Consider the following 15,767-nt stretch of genomic DNA (forward strand, 5'->3'; position numbering starts at 1 on the left):
ATGGAGCTTAAATCCTGGTGTTGCTATGCTCAGCTGAGTAACCTAGGAAAGTCGGGGTGTCCTGGGCTTCAGTCTTACCACTGGTAAGGTGGGACCTGCCTCTCATGATCCTCCTGAGAGGTAATGAGACTCTGCATAGGGCTAGCCCAGGAACTTCGGTCTCTGCCCTCCTGTGTGCTGGGTTGAGTAACACCAGTCCTGGCATCCAACCTTCTCACAAAGACACAGAGGCCAACCCCTCACCATGGCTCCCTCCCGACCCTCTCCTTCTTCTCTGTCTCAAAATAAGACCTTCCCGCACCCCCACCCCCACCCCCGTGCATACACGCACAGACGCACACACAAATCACCAGGAATTGTTCCATGGAGATTCAGAACTGAAGAATGCTTGCATAACCCCAGCCAATGATCTAAGCCTCAATATATTTTCCCTTCCTTTTTATTTTATCTTATTATTTTTTTAACTTTAATTTCATTTAGCCTGGCTTTCATACTAACAATACCAGCCCTGAGATAAAAGCATGTGCATTATAACTTTGCCTTATTCAACTTTCCAAATTTCCGTGAGCACCTGAATGATGGGAAGGAGAAGCCAGATGCTCCGTGCGGTGCTCCAAGCCTGCTGGAGCTCTGTTGCTGCAGGAAGGGGTCTTTGTGAAGAAGTGGATCATTTTTCTCCTGGAGTGATTGTGCTGAAATTAGGGAAGGGATGCAGGATAGCACTGGTCAGTTCCTTTCCCTTCTCTGAATGCAAGGAAACTTTATCTCAGATTAAATCTTGCTGTGGTCCCATAAATCATGGCCCATGATGTACTTCCATGCATCTGGAACAGGAAGAACCAGCACTCTCGCCCACCCAGGAGGCTGCAATGTGCAGGGAAGCCATAAATCCTCATTTGCCTTCCTTCTGCTTTCCAAAGTTAGTGTGGGTGCACCTGGCCAGGGGAAAGCAAGGGTTTCAAAGCTTCTGCTACCTTCTGTGAAACCAAAAAGACCCACCAAGGATGGTGCCTCTGCTGTCTGAAGGCAGCAAAGGTAATGAGGTAATTTCCTGTGCTGTGACCATTCTCCCAGGATGGCTGGCCAGTGCACAGAGGAAGAACAGGGAAGCGGATCCAGCTCTGCTGTGTCCCCAGACGGCAGGGAACCTATGTAGGGAAAGGTGTTTCTACATTTCAATGGATCTGAACCCTGCTGTCCCCCTTGTTCCTTGGAAGTGGTATGTATTGTGTGTGTGTGTGTGTGTGTGTGTGTGTGTGTGTGTGTGGTTAGCCTGGTTAACTGGGGAACTGGAGGCCCTAGAGCAGAGCCCAGAACCTCCCTGGGTTAGGCCTACTATCCCCAAACTCTTTGCCCAATTTCAGGTTAGTGTCACTCAAAATTGGATGCTTAGGGCTTTGGGAAAGGTAAGGCTGGGGAATTATAGTGTCCCACCAACAGGCTGGTGAGGAAGGGGTTTTGTCCTAAAGCCGGTCCGGCCCTGTGGGTAAGAGAGGGGTTCCCCTAAAGGGTGCCAGAGAGTTATTCCATGGACTGGAGGTGAGGGAGGACACTGGGCTCAGTGACTAGAGGAGATATGACCCGGGGCACCCACACGTGCTCTATCGCTGTGCTGTTTTCTCTTGGTGGGAAGGGCCGTGTTTACACTGGAGCTTCACTTTCTCCTCTGGACTCCTTTCAGGTGTCCACACCCCTCCTTACTGCCTTCCAGACTAAGGGGTGGGGAGGCGGCGGGAAGCTCCCCCTCACTCCATCACTGAGGCCATAGTAGTGGCAGGGTCACAGGGAGAGAGACAGGTGCGGGTGTGGCCAGTGGTGGCTCCCACAGCCTCCCTACACACCTTGAGAGCAGGTCTGAGGGTGATGCTCTTCCCCGAACACAGCACAGGAAGGTGACCCTCCAAGGGACGAGGACTCTTTAAATTATGCGTCCAAAGGGTTTTCAGTGCATAGCAATACCAGTGGCATTTATCCCAAGGGTAGAGACAAATCTTTAGATATCTATTTTTTTCAATCAAATTATTTTATTGTTTCTGTTGATTGGATCAGAATAGAATTTGGCCTCTAGGCTGTGTATTCATTCATTCATTCATTCATTCATTCATTCATTCATGCCTTGTTTAGTTTTTCTTAGAACCACATCATTGAATCAAATACTAGCCTATTCAAAAATGGATGAGTACCTGTGATGGTTAATTTTATGGGTCAAGTTGAGCACAGAGGAGGACAGAACTCTGATTGGCCAGGTCCAGTCACATGAACACTCAGGTGAAACACATGCCCACCTGATTCACAGACCCTTAGAATGATGGTTTCCCCAAGGAGAGGGTAGACAGACAAACATGTCCCTTCACACCTCATGTATTCTCCTCCCCACATGCTCCCTCCGTTCCACCCCCACCCAAACAAAAATCCCCCAAGGGAAGGAGTGAAGTCGTTACCTCCTCATACCTATCCCTTCTGACACTGGGTCCTGTTCCAAACAACTGGCTTGACTCTGTCCCTCCTTAGTCAGTCGGTACTGTTCACTTTCTGGTTGCTCACCCCTTTGCAAAGAGCTGCAGGAGGTGCACCAGCTGCTAAACTATGGTCCTAGCTCATGGGACTTATAGCCTAAGAGAAGTGATGCACAAATACTTACCATGAAAGTAAGTGATCCCTTGGCTGTGTGGTCAGAAAAAGAGAAGCCAAGGAATTGCAGGAGGCTTGGGTGAAGTTGGGCTCGATGCTTTGGCATATTTGAAGGAGCAGAGAGGTGTGTTCCATGCACCAAACCTTCCCTCAGCCAGTTGTGAGTTAGTGTGCTGAAGGGTAGGTGGAGACTGTGCTTCACATAGGCAAGCACCCTGCCCCAGGGCCAAACGCAAAAGGCCTCTGAGGACAGAACTGTGTTTTTCCCTTCCCGCATACTCCATAAAACTTCCCAAGATTAAGTGCATCTTGTTCTTGATCATTTCGGGCCAACCCTACTTTTCACAGTCTTTCTTTAGGTTTGTGACTTGTGTCTGTCTCCATGCCTTCATTTATCTTGCAGTCTCCACCTCTGTCTCTGTAACTCTCTGTGTGTTTGTGTCTGTAAAACTCTCCTTCTCTTTGTTTCTATCAATAATGTGCTCTCTCCTCAGAGTGGAGACCCAATTGCCTTTACCAAAAATACTTGAGCCCACCGTGCTGGCCACCTGTCCCAACCACCGACCATGGATTAGATCTGTTAGCACTTCCAGGCCAGGTAAGATCCCATGGTCACCATCTGCTGGCATTCAGGCATTCATTCAATGAAAATAAAACTTAGACAGGACCACAGAGGGCATATGTAACCACTTTTAAGAAAACCAACTATTCGCAAGCACTTCAACACCTTTGCCTCCACGCAAATACTCAAAAGCAGGAGGTGTGTTCACCAGAGCTGGATCTGTGCTGAGTGTCAGGCTGTGTCTTCACTGGGGAAGGAATGAGAGCTGAGTGGGTGGAAATCAGAGTACAGATCCTTCCAGGGCAGGAAAAAAATATGTTAGGAGAGGGGAAGCCCCACCATTAGCCTGTCTTTTCTACAAGAACATTGAAAAGACAAAGGAAGAAGATTGTTTCTTGCACCAATCATGCAGTAGAACACTCACCTCTTTTCTTTTTAGCAGAGGAGAAAGTTGAGGCTCAGAGAGGTTAATTGACTTGCCTAAGATCACACAGCCAGTAAGTGATAAAGTGGGACTCAATGCTGGTCTTTCTGGATTCCATTATTTCAGAGGGCTTTTACTCCTTCAATAGAAGAGAGAGCATATGTATTTATTATCAGCCTTTTAGTAAGAGCTTACTTTAAATTCATTTACCAGGTTTGCTGGTAAGAAACTATATATCAAGGACATGGGACACAGGAAGGATAGGTGTTGGTGAAATTCAGAGATCAGGAAAAGTTCAGAAACATGAGTACTATTCAGAAGGGGAGTTATAATAAAGGGAATGGAGCAACTCGAGGCAGCTGGGGTGCAGGAGCACATAGAAGGTGCTCAATGTGCTTTCATTCGAGTATATGGGAGATGGGGTGCTGTGTGGCCCTGACAGATGAGGAGTTGCTCCACTTTTCATGTTCAATGCTGGGAAGCCTGGCATTCCCAGGCTTGCACACCTGTTCCTTCACACTCCCGCCTTGGAACCTTTGACCTCCAACCTTCAGGACAGCACTCGGTCCCCGTAAGTTTCCATTCCCTTATCTGTATCCTGCAGCTGCAGCTCCTCCAGGCCAGACAGGACTTAGTAAGCCCTAGAAACAGCAGTGGGATTTGGCTGGTTTGAACACACCGTTTAGCCTGAAATTAAAGCATTAATTATGGCTCCAGCACTGTGTACAAACCTGTCCTTATAAAGTCTTTGTTCTCTCTTCTGTAAAGTGGAGTTTCTGCTCCTCCTACTTCACAGAAATGCTATCAGAGGCAATAAGGCGAGGTCTGGTAAACTAGACTTTGAGAAATATCCCACCAATATCCAAAGCCAAGGTGCTGTTCTGTTTAGTTTCAATTAAAGACCTCAAAATTGCATTTTCCAACCCGTTAGCAACAAACCATTTGTTTGTAGACCTTACTCCCTGTTCACATTAGGGAGGGAACATTAACAACCCCGGGAATATTTACACTGTCACCCAGCAGAAGCAATAAAACTTGGGGGTGATCAAGTTTAAATCCACTCTGGTTTATAAAACACTCAGGTTCCAAGTAAACCACCATGGAGAGTCACATGGTTAAAAGAAGAAAAAAAGACAGGGAGATGATAAAACCTCCCCTCTCAAATACTTTGAATCCATAACCACGTTATGGAAGTACTACATTAGCCATGGAAGGGTTGCTTATCTGCCCAAAGACTCTCGCTAGCTGGAGAAATTCATAAGCCTGGTGTGTGCATCAGGGTTGCCTCGGTGTGATAACAGACTCCCCAGCACCCACTGGCCTCCAGTCACCGCCCCTCCCCACTAAATAAAGGAAGACAAACAGCTTGTGGAAACAACCCCGTGAAATGAGGCATACATCCTGACTCTCAGACCCTCAGTTTCTCCATCTGCAAAATGAGTTGAACAAGATCGATCTTGTATTCCTTTGTATTGTTTTACTTTTACATGTTGTCAAAAGCAAACTGATAACAACCCCGATATGAAATGACAAAGAAAATGAAAACAGAATTGCTCTGACCACCATAAAAGTGAGGTGGGGCCAGAGCCACGGCCACCTGCACCCCTGCCACTTCCCCAGCGAGGCACGCCCCCCGAACCCCTGGGTTTGAAACAGTACAGTCCACATTGCTCCTCAGATGATCTTTGGAGACCCTTTAAAATGTCACTCTCTGTGATTTTACAATCCTTTTGACATTCTTTGATTCTTCCCTCCTTTGGTTCTCTGTGAGGCACGGCCTCATTTCCTGAGGCCGTGTGTGCCACATAAGCTCCGTGTAGTCCGGAGAGTGCCTCTGAGGACGGGGATCACAGATGTGGGCGCGCCTGGCCCGGGCCGCTGTCCAGCACAGCTCTGGAGGAGCCCCCTCTCTTTCTGGCCCCCAGCCTTGCCAGGGGCGCTGACCTCCAGCCCTCCAGCCCTCCAGCCCCGCAGGTTGGTTGGGCTCTACCGGGAGTTCAGATCAGCCCCACCCTAATAGCTGTGTACTTCCTAATATGGCCTGTGTGTGTGTGTGCGTGCATGTGGGCGTGCGTGCGTGTGTGTGTGTGTGTGTGTGTGTGTGCGCGCGCGTGCGCGCGCGTGTGTGTTGGTGGAGGTCTGTCCCCAGCACCACCATGCTAGGGCCATGCCCCCGGTCCCTGTGGAGCTGTCTGCACACCTAGCCTCTCCCACTGGGGCCTGAGTAGATGTATGTGTACAGTGTTTTCAAATAACCTGGTTGATTTTTTTCTAGTAAAACTGTTTTTTATTGCTGTTCCCAGCCCACCGAGCACCAGCTGTGATGAGAATCACTTGTATGGTAAAGTGCTGTTGATAAAATTGTTCCCCCCGGAACGCAGGGATGCGCTCACACAGCATGCTGTTGGCTCTGCCCTGCTCCTGATCACCCTGCCTCCCCACTCCCACTCTTTGCCAGCAGCTTCCACTCACCTCCTGGCCTTTCCCTCCATTGTCCACCCCTCCTTCCCGCTCATTATCCTTCTCCCCTCCTCCCTTTTCCTTCTACCCTCTTTTGTTTCCCTGCCTTTCCCTCTAATATCCCTTGACTGTCTCCCTGTTTGCCCCCTTCCTGCTTCTCTCCCACTTTTCTCCCTCACACCCCCACTTCTTTCTGCGTCCTCACTGCCTGTCTCTCCAGGAGCTGCCCATTTGGGGCCTGGCTCAGTTCAAGAAGGCCGCATGGGAGGTCCCAGGCTTCTCTTCAGACAGAGGCAGACACAGCCCAATCCCAATAAGCAGGCCATACTCTGGGCAGCTGTTTGTGCTTTGAGGACCCCCCCCCCCAGCCCATCTCCAGATATGCCCCTGGATACAGAAGGGACAAGCAAAAGAAGGCAGATAGTAAAACATACAGTAGGTTCAGGGAACGGTGGGTAATCTGAAGGAACAGCTGACGAGGAGCTGCTGACCTACCCAAGTGTGATGAGGTAGGTCAGGAGCTGATTATAGGAGCCTGAAAAACCTGGCTAAGGATCTCGATTTGACCTGTAGTCCTTTCCAGTCATTAGAGTGCTCACAGCTTTGGTAATACAAACTCAACTTACTTTATGTTGAATTACACTGCTGGGTGAGCTTCAGGTCCAGTTCTATCAAGACTCCTGCTCAATCTTTTCTGTCTACATGTCTGCTTGGCTCTAATGAAAACAACAACAACAACAAACAGGTCTGCAAACAATAGTTTGGGCAAAGGATTTCCTTGTTCATTGCCAGCAGGAGATAAAGAGAACACAGCTTCCCATAGCTCTCTTGAGAGCAAAGAGGGCTTTTTGAGAAACGCTAGCCTAATGTCTCATGGACCAAAATTGGATCGCATGACCTTCCCTGAACCAACCATTGGTGAGGACAAAAGGTATTCCTTTACACCAATCAGGCACTTCCTCTGGACTGAGGGCAAACCCCCAAGTTCAAGCTGCTACCCAGGGATGGAGTGGGCGAGCTGCTAGAGAGCAACCACAACACCTCCACAGTTTAAAGTCCTCCCAGGGGAACCGGGGCTTGGAGCAAAGGGAACACGAGACTCTGGGCTGGCAAAGAGCATCTTCTCAGACCAGCAATATTAGCTGAAGAGTTTGGGGGTAATATGCTGCCTTAAATGATCAGAGAATGCAAAATATACATGCTGCTTTAAATTAAATCTTGACACTCTGAAGAAATTTTCTGCTTAGCCAAATCACACAAGGGTATGCTCACCCTTGTTTTGATCATTTTTCTGACACATGGAAAATGCACATTAAGTACTTGCTCAGCGAGTGAGTGAATGAGGGAATGATAGAGACAGGCAATTGCAGGCTTTGGCAGAAAAGTTTGAGAAACAGTGCAATAAACAGAGGGAGTGCCCAGAAAGTTGTTTTTATTTATTTTTTTACTAATAGCTGCCTTATGGAGATATAGTTCGTATGACATAAAATCCACCCTTTTAAAGGGCACAATCCAGTAGTCTTTAGTGTGTTCACAGTGCTGCATGACCAACACCAGTACCGGAACAGTTCAGAGCCAGGTGTGGAGAGACTCATGCCCACAGAGTGAGGGCTCAGGGCTGTGAGTAGCAGGGGGAAGACAGGCCTGCTTGGAGGAATGTGCATCTGGCAGAAGCCGAGAGAAACACTAGAAACTATTGCAATGCTAAAGGGAGCCAATGAAACCTTGGTTTCAGGGTGGTAACAACTCGTGTGAGAGAGGTCACAGAGGCTGCAGACACAGGTGTGGGGGCCGCCTGTAGTGGACAGAGGGACTGCAGGGTAAAGACGTGGCCTTGTTTCCAAGCCACCAGATTTCTATCACACACACCCGCGCTGCATGGGTGGGCCGGGCTGCAGCCAAGAGCAGGTATGTGTGCCCACCTCACCCGCTGGAGGCAGAAATGCCAGGAACATGGGTCCCCAGGTGTGGCTGCGTGGAGACGCAGAGCTGGCATGGCCTGCCCAGACTACTCAGAGAGCAGCATCCCAGGTGCCGCCCACCAGGCTCAGCCACTAAGTGATGTTTCAAGGATGGAGTTGATCCAGTAAGGGGGAAACAAAAAAAGAATTTATGTTTCACTCAGGTGGGTCCCCTTGGGAGTCCTGAAACTTCCTGCAACTGGGCCTGGAGAAAGGCAGGGTGACAATATCCAACTCCATCTCGCAGGGTGTGCTAGGGAATGCTGAGTCCAGGACAGTGGCTTACTGAAAGCTCTCTGCAAAGTGGGCCTTGGCGAGGCCAGACTAAGCAGGAAGGTGGCGTAAAAACCTGGGCACAAAAGTGAAGCCCCAAGCCCTGGGCCATCTCTGTCTTTCCCGAGTTACCTTGGCTTTAGAGTCTTCAGTTCTAAAATAAAGGATGAGGACCAGCTCAAAATTGCCCAAAATGTTTTTCTCTGAATACTGAGCCCTTTGGGGGAAAGTTGTAGGGTATGCAAAATACTATATTAACCTATGGGGGCTAGAAGGCAGCTGTTGACCTCTTCTCAACCTAGAATCTCCCCCAAGTATCTGATGAATGGGTTGGATTGGGGAGCTTAGAACATCACTCCCTAATCCCATCTAAAAACAGCTTCCAGGCCTGGGTTGGCCCAGCATGTGGACGTCCCAGATTTGATTCCTGGTCAGGGCACATAGGAGAAATGACCATCTGCTTTTCTCCTCCCCCCCTCCTCTTTCTCTCTCTCTTCCCCTTCCACAACCAGTGGCTCTGTTGGTCTGAGTGCATCAGCCTCAGGCACTAAAAATAGCTCAGTTGATTCAGGCATTGGCTCCAGACAAGGTTACTGGGTGGATCCCCGTACAGGTGTATGCAGGAGTCTGTCTCACTGTCTTCCCTTCTCTCACTTAAAATATAAAATAAATACAAAAGAAATAAGAATAGCTTCCTAATCCTGGGTGTCACAGTGTCTGAAACCCTAGCTTCACAGGTTTATTGTGGTTTTTGTTCCCCTCCCCCCCCCCCCCAGTCTCCTGTTAAAACACAATGCTGTTAGATGGAGAAACATTAAGTCATTATGAGTTGAAATTTTGGCTGGGACCTAAGGGTGAGCCCAAACTAGGTCTAGGGTGAAGGGCAGGACAGGGTGCTGGAAGCTGGAACAGAAAAGGCTGCTGGGCTGGCAGGTAGGAACAAAGGGTTAGTAAGGGAAGAAATAGACCTATATCTGTCACTTAGCAACTCAGAGTGTTTTTAAGGAGGGAGATATCACATAGAACCATTTGTGGCTGCAGCCAAACAAGAAAGAGCCTTAGACCCAGGATGGGTTTTTCTCAGATGAAAAAAAAAAAATCTCAACTAAGCTCAGAGAATGGGGTGACCTGACCCAAATTCCATAGAAAGTAAGCAGCAGGCCAGGATGGCCTTCAGACGCCCAAGACAATGTCCTCTGGGCAGTGCTATGCTAACTGGAGTCTGGTGGCTGCTGCCCCCACCCCTGCATGCACAATGCCTGGCTCCCTAGCCCCACACTGGTTCTGTTTCCCAGAATGATTTCTCTTGACAAAGAATGGAGGTAAAAGGGCAAGGGAATATTTCCAAATGGTTGATCTCACAGCTGCAAATTTCATTTTGTGCTGCATGTTGACCTCTAATTATTTCCCAGGTAGCCTGCGACCGAGATCAATAAACCTCACAGATAGTTAATATCCCCTCTGGCATCCTCGGCTTTTGGTTAAAAAACAGTCAAATTCTAAGTTCTCTGCAAATTTCAGCAGATTTATCATTTTCTGCTGAGTCCTAGGAACTATCATTCAGCCAAGGATCTGCTTGAGGTGTGGGGAGTTCATGGCGACCTGAAGGGACGGCTGGGAGGGAACTCACAGAGCGGCTGGCTTGAGTTCCTCGTGTCCGAGTGGGAGGACCGAAGACCAGAGAGGCCTGCAGGACCACGAGGGCGTGGGAACACCAGCTCCTTCCTCCTGTTGATCTTCTCACACAACCTAGCTGCCTCCGTTTTGTTATTAGTAGAATGCTGGAGTCGTGGTTGTTTTGTTAACTTGTCCTCAGAGAGCTTTTATAGAGAAGGCTTGGATGCAGTAGAGGATGCAACAGCTTTGTAATTATAAATACTGTTTCCTTCAGTCCCCTTCCTCTCCACTTAATAGTCTGCTGACCTAGTGATGGCACTTTTCCCTCTTGCTGAGCCTCAGTTTGCTCAGCTGAGCAATGGGAATGATAATCATCCCTGTCTGAAGACTTGCATGAAGGTTCAATGAGTGTTGCTGAAAGTCCTGACTCAGAGTCTACAGAAAACTAGTAGGAACATCCCTGAACCCGAGGGAGGCTCAAGACTAATCAGTAGACACTGGGTCCGCTCAGTCTAGACATGCCAGGCAGGGATAGGCTGACTGCAAGCTGAACCTCACTCTACAACCAAGACTTACTAAGGCTGCCCTGGCCAGAGTGTGTTGATTGCCCTACTGATTACTGGGGCCTGGTAGCAAGGATGGAATCGGTGATGCCCTGGAATGCCCCTCAAAGTGCCAAGCTCCACATAGGTGCTCAGAAATGTTTGTTAAATGCACACAAGCACAAGGCAGGGTCTAGTTAACATGACAAGGACTGGGTGGGATCACCCAGCCTGCCTCTCTCTCTCTCTTTCTCTCTCTCTCTCTCTCTCTCTCTCTCTCACACACACACACACACACACACGATTAGTCAAAAAGCCCAAAGTTTCTATTAGTCTCATAGTCTTCATCCAACGGCTGACCAAATCTGAGCACCAAACTCTGACTTCTCATATCCGTGCCTGTGTCATGTTGGTCATGTTGGGTCTGGAATCGACTGAAGGCCAGATCCTTTTCCTATCCCTGCCCAATCTCAAAGATGGTGCATTTCAGCAGTGAACGCCCATCTAGGATTTGTAAACTGTGGTGTGACCTCAGCATGACACTAACTTAGCTGTGTGATTCTGAGAAACTCACTTTACATGCTGGGCTGGACACTCGGCTTGACTCACTGTCCGTGGTCCGTGAGGTGGAAAGGTGCCTGGGTGTGACTGTCTACAGCGTCCCTGTGAGACAGACCACAGCTCACGAGAAGTAGGAAAGGCATGGTGAGTCAACACACCTAATGCTTTCAAATATTTATCCTAAATTTTAAAATTCTGCTTAAATCAGAACCCCAATTTACAAGGCAGAGGAGAACTGAGCTGCTCTGACAGACTGGAGACCAGCCAGCATGCACCCCCTCGGCAGAACACAGGTTGAAGAACAAATGCCTCATTTTAGAGGAGAGGAGTGGACCCAGAGAAGCCCCCTGCTCAAGGTCACATGCTTTTCACAGAACCCAGAGTCCTTGGGAGGCAGGTGCATCTACTGCTGTGGTACTGGTTCTGAAGGTCCATCTGCCACCTGAGCCCCCTGGGAGCTGCCGTGGTCACCAGGCAACCTTGTGCTGCCCAGCACTCCTCACTGGCACCTTGCAGCTGTCCTCACAGCCAGACCACTTCAGAAAAGGCTGCTGGGCTGGCAGCTAGGAACAAAGGGATTAGGCCCCCTTTGACAAACAGTGTCCCTTCATTTGCATGTCATTAAGCTGCAGGCCAGTAAGCGACGTGAACACATAGCTTTAGAGGCCCTGCCAAGCTGGGCACGAAGGAGGTGGGGGGGAGGGGCTTCATTTGCACTTTAGACACTAGCCCTGAGCCATAGGGGGCTTTGAAAAAAGAGGGCTTTCTTGAAGAGAAAACTGGGGGTCTGGGGTGGACTTGGGGATGCCTTCATTTCAGTGGTGAACCCAGCTTTTCCCTGTCTCCTTCCCAAACTAGGACCCAAGCTGGAAAAGGCCTTTTATGGGGGGGGGGGGCTTTTTTGCTCTGAGAGTTCCAACTTGGCACCATGTAATGGCTTGGGGAAAGAGAAGCAAATTCTGGATTCTGGGCTCCCCATCTCTCTCTCTCTCTCTCTCTCTCTCTCTCTCTCTCTCTTTCTCTCTCTCTCTCTCTCTCTCTCTCTCTCTCTCTCTCTCTCTCTCTCATGCAGACACACATACAACTGCCAAGCCAAAAATAAAAAATAAAAAAAGAAGGAAGAATCGCACACAGCCCACATTTCCCAGCAGCCCACCCTGTGTGAGACCTCCTGGCTGCTCTGATTGACAGGACTCTCAGTGCAAGAGGTTTCCTGTGATAGAGAAAGAGGTTTTCTTGAAGCATTCAACTCCTGACCTTTAGAAGTTCCAGGAGCGAAATGATTTCCAGTCACTTGGGCCTGAGTGAAAGGTGTGTACATTGATCGAAGGCGAGGCTTGGGCCTCCTGAGGTTTCCATGTGATGTCATTAAAATCTTACAATCGAGTTATCCTGATGTATTCCACCAGCCCCCTTCTCGGGATGATTAGTAAATAGACTCAGAGTGACACATTAGGAAATGCATTCTCCAAATGCTGCCCCAGCTCCAGGAAGGCCTGCAAGTGAGTTAGGAGCCTGGAACCAAAATCTGGCCTCGGCCCTTTGAGGTTTTCTTCTGTGACTTGTCATTAGGCTATGGTAACTACTCTTGCTTCCTCTCATATTTCTACTTCTATTTCCCTTCATCTTGTAAAGACATCTACCCTTCTGGCGTAAGGTGGCTGTGTAGGGGGCCTGGCTAGTCATGTTCCTGGTCTGGGGGCACAGCTGACCCTGCCGAGCTGGTGAGGACTTGCCCTGGGATCGCTCTCTTTCTCCCCAAGGAGCCTGAACTGGGAGTATGAATGTGTGGGCACAGCTGTTTCCTACCCTGTATGGGTCTGTCTGCAGGAGAAGCCCAGCACAACAGCAGAGAGGAGTGCAGAGAGTGCCTCCTTCTACTCTGGGGGGCGGCCTGCCAGCTCTTCCAGCTCCACGAGCCTTCAAACTCCTCTTTTGCTTAAGTGACCCAAGGTTCACTTCAGTTTCTTGCAACCTGCCATAGTGGGTACGGATATTCCCAAAGCATAATTGTCTGGGGCTGTGGGACCATGAAATCGATAGGGAATGACATACAGTTGTGCATGTCACAGGTGCCAACCACAGCAGCTCCTCAGGGCCACTGAAGCACACCCACATGGAGAGACGAACTTTTCTTCTTTACAGCTTCTAGAACAACGCCTGGCACGTAGCTCCTCCAATCAGCTCCCCAGAGGGCCGTCTCCTGTCTTCCATCCCGTCTTTCTGACTCTCTGCTCCCTCCCAGGTTCAACAGTATGTGGCCCAGCAGTCCTTCCCCGACTCCACTGTGCCATGCTCGCTCTTTCCACACTTCTTGGTACTGAGTCCAAGTATAGTTCCAGGGTCAGGCAAAAGCAGAATCCGATTGGCTCGGGTTATCTTGCTGTGCTGGACCACCCCCTAGGTCAGTCTGGTGTCTTTGAATCGCTGTGCATGCCTGAGCCAGTCAGCTGAGGAGGTGGGGCAAGGGTCACCTGACATGAAACACAGCTACCGTGGCTGGTGGCTGCCGAAGAGGTCGCAGGCAAGCCAGTGCTCCATAGGGGCCACAGCGGCTCTAGCACAGACCTCTTGTGCAGAGAAGGCAGGGGGGCCAGCACCATCCACACTCCCCTTTCCCCTAAGCTCCATCTGAGGCACAAGGTTTCTAGCTGGCAGTGGAGCCCCCCCACCCTGCACCTCTGGTGCGCTTCTTGCTTGAATTGCAAATGGAATCGCTGCATAAACCCTATATAATTCAGAGCCCCATGTTGGTGGTATCTTATTTTTCAATTTCTTTTTTTTTAATTGACTGAACATATTTTATGCAAGCCATTCTACCTTGGTGAAGGCTGTTCCCCTGTGATTCATCAGGGTAATAACTAGAAACAGCATTATTTGGCTCCATCCTCCTGTTGAGAACATCACATAACTGAGAAATGTTCATGCGTCTCGCGGAGCTCCGGGGAGAGGAGAGGGAGGCAGCGGGAGGAGGAGGGGAGAGAGGAAGGAACAAATGAACAGGCTGTGCAGGCACACACAGGTAGCATCTGCAGCTGGGGACGCTGAGAGGGAAATAGGCCGCTTGAGGCTGTTGATCTCACACACACACACACACGCAGCCACACACACAATCCTCTACTCAGATGGCTTAGGCTTGAAAAAAATTAAAAGAAAGATCTGACCTGTGGTGGCTCAGTGGGTAAAGTGTCGACCTGGAACACTGAAGCCACCAGTTTGAAACCCTGGGCTTGCCGGGTCAAGGCACAGATGGGAGTTGATGCTTCCTGTTCCTCCCCCTTCTCTCTCTCTCTCTCTCTCTCTCTCTAAAATGAATAAATAAAAATCTAAAAAATAAAAATAAACTTACAGAATTTCAAAATGAAAAGAAATGTTAGTGAGTGGTCCAAGGCTTCACTTATTATAGAAGAAAAATCAAGGCCTGACCTGTGGTGTACAGTGAATAAAAGCATCGACCTGGAATGCTGAGGTCTCCAGTTCGAAACCCTGGGTTTGCTCTGTCAAGGCACATATGGGAGTTGATGCTTTCTGCTCCTCCTCCCTTCTCTCTCACTCTTTCTCCCCCCCCCTGTAAAATGAATAAATAAAAAAAAATCTTTAGAAGAAAAATCAAGCTCAGAAAGGTAGAAGATACCCCTACATCTTCTGTTTACAGACACCCCATATTCCCTGGGTTGCTGGGATATTTATAAATATATAAGTCAACTAGTCTTAGCTGCAGAGCATATCTTTATTTATGTTTATTGAGCTCTTATTCCCAAGATAGAGATTTTCAGACATCCTTGTCACTTCCATCTAACATGTGACTGAATTCTTGCTATCGTTATGGGGATTGTTGCTCTGTTATTTTCATGACCTTTGTTAGGATGGCTGAGTACCTGTAAGTATTGTTGAAAAGCCCTCCTCAGGACAGAGTGAGGAGAGCTAGACACATTGAGTGTCTTACAAACTCTAGCATGCTTGCTGGGGCTGTGTGAATGAGTACTTTTTTTTTTTTTTTTTAACAGAGACAGAGAGAGAATCAGAGAGAGGGATAAACAGGGACAGACAGACAGGAATGGAGAGAGATGAGAAGCATCAATCATTAGTTTTTCATTGGGACACCTTAGTTGTTCATTGACTGCTTTCTCATATGTGCCTTGACCGGGAGGCTACAGCAGACCAAGTGACCCCTTGCTCGAGCCAGGGACCTTGCGCTCAACCTGGTGACCTCGGGGTCTCGAGCCTGGGTCCTCTGCATCCCAGCCCAACAGTCTATCCACTGCGCCATCGCCTGGTCAGGCTGACTGAGTACTTTTAAAGTTACATAAGTCAGAATTTCTACATGGGTTCTTTCCCCAGTTTTAACCGGCACGTCCTTAATCCAGCTCCCCCCACCTCCTGCTTTGTCTGCTGCTGATTTTCAACCTCTGCCTTCTCTTATCCTCTTCCTCTCACCACTGGACAAAGTTCTGAAACGCGACTCTCACCTGGCCCTTTGTGTCTGCCTCTGCACTGATTTGTCATTCTCTGGCTACATGTGAAAACACCCAACTCAAACAAGTTTATCAAAATGGTGGGGAGGAATGGGATATTGACAAGTCACATAACTGAATGTTCAAGGGGAGAGGCTGGGTTCCGAGGCTGAACCAATGCCACCCAGAACACCTCTTCCTTTATCTCGCAAGTCTGCTTTTCCTTCATGACAACTCTTTCTGAAGTTTCTATTCAACTTTTCAGTGTCTTTTATGATTTAC

General features: G+C 48.9%; 1 pseudogene; it reads left to right on the top strand.

The window, feature by feature from the left end:
* The window catches only part of LOC136335537 (SCAN domain-containing protein 3-like), a 457,801-nt pseudogene that overhangs the window by 382,456 nt on the left and 59,578 nt on the right, over nucleotides 1-15,767 (top strand).

This window comes from Saccopteryx bilineata, chromosome 4 (assembly GCF_036850765.1).
Source record: "Saccopteryx bilineata isolate mSacBil1 chromosome 4, mSacBil1_pri_phased_curated, whole genome shotgun sequence".
In the NCBI taxonomy this organism is placed as follows: Eukaryota; Metazoa; Chordata; class Mammalia; order Chiroptera; family Emballonuridae; genus Saccopteryx; species Saccopteryx bilineata.